Below are 5,658 nucleotides of genomic sequence, written 5' to 3'. Positions count from 1 at the left end.
GACTGCACTCGGCTCTCCTGTCATCCTTTCTTCTGCTCTGGTCTCGGGGACTGCGGGGAAGGACGGGGGGCGCGTACCACACATGGCATCCCCACCTCCTTACCCCCTCCCCCCATTGAGCCCACAGTGGCCTGGCGCCTGCCCGGCCCCCACCCAGCTCTGTCTTTGAGGGGACCCAGCTCCCCGTCCAGCAGGGAGACGTCCGGGAGGGAGACAACCGGCAGTACCTGAAGGAGGCGTAGAGCTAAAGCGCTAGGCCCCACAGCAGGGCTCAGGGGAACTGCCCACAGGGAAGGGATGGGGGAGGGGGCTTTGGTGGAACTACACGTGAGGGGTGACCCGAGCAGACGCTGGGGGGCAAGCATGCAGGGTGGCAGAGGGTGGGGGAAAGAGGAGAAGGAAGAAGTCCCCTGATGCAAGGACCCGGTGAGGACGGGCCGGGGAGCAAGTCATGGGGGCCTTGAATGCCAAGATGAGGAGCTGGTCCCTGGCTGCTGGCTAAGAGAGAGTAAGGGTGTTCCCGTAGGGGACTGCAGGTCAGTGGCTGGTGGGGCAGGTTCCCTCCACATTAGCCCTTTGGGAGACTGGGCAGTGGGAGAGGCTGGTTGACTCAAACTTGGAAGAGGCCTGAGGGCCCTCTCACCCTCCCCTCCCGCAGCCTCAGCCCTTGCTCCCCTGCAGGCAGAGGTCCAGCCGGGGCTCCTGTGTCCCCGGGCACTGGAGACACAACCTCAAGGTCACAGCACGCCAGCCCTTGGGCACTACTCCCCCTGAGGAGGATCTCCCTCCTGCTGAGCTAAAGATTAGCACCCCCACTCCCCCCATCCAAACACCTGGGGCCACAGACCCAAGGTTCCCCCACCCAGGAGTGCCCTTGCAGGGCCTGCGTCCATGATGTGTCGGACCCCCAGGTCAACCCCATCCTCCTGGGTCTGCAGCTGCAGCACCCACCGCCCTTCCGCACGCGAGGGCCATGAGCACCCCCACTGGGCTCCCAGGGCTTTGCTGCTGTAGCTGCCCAGTCCCGGTTCACAAAATGACCCGGGAGTGACTGAGCATTGCTCCTGCTGCACCCCGGAGAGGGGGGAGGACAAGGCCGGTGCTCTGGAGAGCTGCCTATGCCCCAGCATCGCCATCCATGTGCCTGGAGCCTCTTTGTGCTCCTGCCCCCGTGCCCTGGTGGTTTGGGGTCTGTCCCACCCCGACAGTTGCAGGGGGGGTCTGGGGTGAGGCTCAAGCTGGGCAGAAGCCCAGGAGCTGGTGAGAGCTCTGGCTGCTTTCCTGCCTCTCAGTCATCTGGAGTCCCAGAACATTACTCCCCTCCGGCAAGACGCCGAGCCACAGACATCATCCCAAGCCTGGGGCTCCATCCCTGCTCCCTCAGTGGATTGCCCCTTGGAAGTGTTCAGAGTGGCCTCAGAGGCAGGGGGTAAGCCTTGAACACAAAGTGCGTGGTCCTTTGGGCCCTCCCCGCCCTCCACCCTGACACCGCGGGCCACCGCGGAGTGTCCTGAGTGTCCCGAGCGGGAATCTGGGCATGGAAGTAGGGCAAAGGAGCCTGTCACCTTTGCTGAACTGGGGGCAATGAGAAAGTGGCAGAGGGTCTGCACCCACCCCGAGGATGGTCGTCAGGCACTGTTCCTGAAGTGTTCCCAGGGTAAAGTGAATCTGGGAGAGAATGGCAGAGAATGGGGATCACCGTGGGCTCTCTAAGGCACGCGAGGGCCCAGCAACAGGTGGTCAAGGGGAAAGGAGGCTCTCTCCACAGCCTGGCCCCCAGGGTGAGACCCTCAGGCCTACTACTCAAAGCGGTGCTCCCAGAAAGTCCAGACTCCGTGGGACCCTGGGGAAACCACGGCCATGGCCCAGTGGCAGCGGCATCTCTGGGGGTGGGGGGAGCGCTTCAGGTGCCCGTTGTGTGCAGGTCGGGCCCACAGGGTAGCAGGGGACAGCCAGGGAGGCCCATTGCAGCGTTGATGGGCAGCCACAGAGGGCTGGCGTGCCCGGGCTGCCTGTTGGGGGCACTGACAGGGCTGGGGACCGCAGGTGTGAGGGGCAGGGAGTGGTACAGGAGAGCAGCCGGGTTGAGGAGGCCTTGAACGCCATCCAGACCCGAAGGGCCCTGGGGAGCCAGAACCAGTTTGAGACGGGAGCGGAGGTGGTCTGTTTTGTGTTTTGGACAGATCACCCTGGGGCCGGAGGGTCGGGAGGAGGATGGAGTGCAAGGGGTAAAAAGAGAGGCCCGGGGGCCAGGGAGGAGGCTGCTGTAGGTGTGCGGAGGGGTGATGAGCTGGGCCGGGGCAGAGGAGGAGGAAGAAAAATCATCCGCAGACTGACGGGAGGGGGCGGGGGATCTCTGGCTTGAGGCCTGGAGGCCAGTTGGACCCACCTGGAGAGCTCCACCCGAAAAGGGCTGTGGAGAACTGAGAATCCAATCCCCACACCTGGGAGAGAAGGAAGAAATCTTGTCCTTCTCCAGCAGGGGGTCCCAGGGACTATCTGGCTCTCCAGCCCGGGGCCACACCATCCAACCCTTGCTCTCAGATCTCCCAGCTCTCCCTTTAGGTAAGAGATGGGGTTAGAGCCTTGGAGAGGCGAGCCACTGCCATCGATACGCTCTCTTGGGAGGGGCCCTCAGCCCAGAGGCAGGTGCGCTGTGAGGCTAAGTCTGGGCCCATGCGCATGACCGAGATGACCTGGTCTCAGTGCGCTTTGGGCTAAGCCAGGGGTGCAGGGTCTCTCTGGGAGGGCACCCAGGTCTGACCGTGGGAGGTGGGTTTTCCCTTACTCAGCCGCCCACCAGCCAGACCACGAAGTGGGAAAATGCTCTCCATCCTGCCTGCAGATGTGAAACCGAACTTGCTCCAAGGCGGTCATCGCCCTGTCATCCCCGTGGGAATTGAGGTATGCGTGCTGGGGGGAGGGCAGAGGGTCCACACCTGCACCTGCTCCATCAACACACAAAGCCAGTATTTTATGGCCCTGGTGGTAAAAATACTTTCAGAAATAGAATTGGCGTACCAGCAATGATTCAAATAAACAGCCTCCTCGGGTAGGTGCTCCTAACAGCCAAGTTGGGGGCCCTTTTGGAATAGAAGACATAAAATTCCTGGGACCTGGAGGGGTTCTTATATGCTCAGTATTAAGAGACCTCAAAACAGCGCTCTAATGCAAATTTTGAGTAACGAGGCTCATTCTCCCCAAATCCTTTTAAAAAGTAAAAAAGAGGGGCGCCTGGGTGGCTCATTCGGTTAAGCAGTCTGACCGGCTCAGGTCATGATCTCAGGGTCCTGGGATCCATGCCAGCTTCAACTTCAGGCACCGCGCTCAACAGGGAGTCTGTTTCTCCCTCTGCCCCTCCCCCTGCTTGTGCTCTCTCTCCCTCTCAAATAAATAAAATCTTTTTTTAAAAAAGTGAAAAAGGGGGCACCTGGGTGGCTCAGTTGGTTAAATGTCCAACACCTGATCTCTGCTCAGATCATGATCTCAGGGTCGTGAGTTCAAGCCCCATGTTAGGCTTCACGCTAGGCGTGGAGCCTACTTAAAAAAAAAAAAAAGTAAAAATGTTTCATCTGGCCCAAATTACCATCCTGCAGGTAGGAAAGGGCAAGGGTCCTTAATCTCTTTTGTGCCTCAGACCTCGTGGCAGTCTGATGACGCTCGGAATAATGTTTTAAAACTCATGAAGCAAATGCGTAGACTTGCAAAGAAAACAAATTATACTGGAATTCCGCCAAAGTATTAACTGTAAGAAAAAATTCAAATAAAATTTTGAACTTGTCATATGGTAATATACGTGCTTCTTTATTAACACTTCAAATAGCAAACTCTAGCTGCAGCTCTAATAATCGCCATAATTCCAAAGGATGACTCGTGTAATTCACACTTCAGAGTTTCTGCAACAACCGAGATCTGATATGAATATATCCCTGACTTCTAGCTGTGGCAAAGCGGCAGGTGCTGCTAATACTGTTGTGGTTTCTCCTTAAATTAAAGAACTGTAACTCTTAGAGGTGAAAGACATAATTTTGCCCCCATTCAAGGTCATGGACTTACAGAATGATTTATGCACGAACCATCGCAGGCCCTCAGATGAACAGCCCTGCTCTAAAGAGTGAAGACAGGGGCGCCTGGCTGGCTCAGCCGGCAGAGCATGTGACTCCTGATCTCAGGGTCGTGAGTTCAAGGCCCAGGCAGAGTGTAGAGCTTACACTAAAAAAAAAAAAAAAAAAAAGCGAAGACAAATTACATGTATTTGAAATAGAATGTTCAGAAAGTGGCAGGGAACAATGACACCATAAGAAATCAAATACCTCCTATTCAAAAAGCCCTCCGCTGGTCCCCCTGTCTGACTATCTACTTGCGGCATAAATCAACCTCCCAATTACTTGAGCATGATCAAGAATTCTGATCTTGCAAAACAAACTGGACAAGGACCCAGGCCTTAGAGGTGAAAGGGGTCTTGTGTGGTCTTGGAAAATGTTCTCTCACTGACCTTATTCTCCCTGTTTTAGACTGGTTGGAGAGAGCTAATCAAAAGTAAAACAATGAAAGGTTTTATGCCCATGTAGATTTATGCACTATAACTTTCAACTTGGAGCTTTGTAAATTGGAAGATTATTTTTTTTAAGCTGGCTCCATGCCCAGCGTGGAGCCCAACATGGGGCTTGAACTCACGACCCTGAGATCAAGAGCTGAGCTGAGATCAAGAGTTGGATGCTCAACTGGCTGAGCCAACCAGGCACCCCTGGAAGATTATTTTATGACTTAATTGAGATTAAAATGTGGTGCTTGGGAGCTTTAAAAGATACCAGCAAATTCATAAAGACAGAAAGTAGATTAAGGGTTACCGACGACTGTGGGAGAGGGGAAGTTATTGCTTAATGTGAACAAAATTTCCATGTGGAGTGACATAAAAGTTTTGGACATAGACATGGTAATAGTTGCACAACATTGTGAATATAATTAATGCCACTGAATTGTACACTTAAAAACGACTAAAATGAAAGAAAATATGGCTAAGATGTTAAATTGGATGTGATTTATATATTTTTTAATTCTTTTTTAAAAAAGATTTTATTTGTCAGAGAGAGAGAGAAAGAGCACAAGCAGGGGAGGGGCAGAGGGAGAGGAAGAAGCAGACTCCCCGCTGAGCAGGGAGCCCGATGATGCAAGGCTCGATCCCAGGGCCCTGGGATCGAGACGTGAGCCGAAAACAGATGCTTAACCGACTGAGCCATCCAGGCGCCCATATATATATATATATATATATATTTTTTTTTTTTTTAAGATTTATTCATTTTGGGGACACCTGGGTGGTTCAGATGGTTGAGCATCTGCCTTCAGCTCAGGTCATGATCCCGGGGTCCTGGGATCAAGCCCCGCGTTGTACTCCCTGCTGAGTGGGGAGCCTGCTTCTCCCTCTCCCTCTGCCTGCCACTCCCCCTGCTTGTACTCTCATTCTCTCTCTAATAAAAAATAAAAAATCTTTTAAAAAAAGATTTATTTTTTATTTTTTTAGATAGCATTGTGGGGAGGGGCAGAGCGAGAGGGAGAAAGAACCCCAAGCATGGAGCCCAATGCGGGGCCCAACCCCACAACCCCGAGATCGTGACCCGAGCCAAAACCAACAGATGGACGCCCAACCAACTGAGCCAC

The sequence above is a fragment of the Zalophus californianus genome, chromosome 10 (assembly GCF_009762305.2).
Source record: "Zalophus californianus isolate mZalCal1 chromosome 10, mZalCal1.pri.v2, whole genome shotgun sequence".
In the NCBI taxonomy this organism is placed as follows: Eukaryota; Metazoa; Chordata; class Mammalia; order Carnivora; family Otariidae; genus Zalophus; species Zalophus californianus.
The sequence above is the reverse complement of the archived record's forward strand: the minus strand, read 5'-3'. Positions refer to the sequence as shown.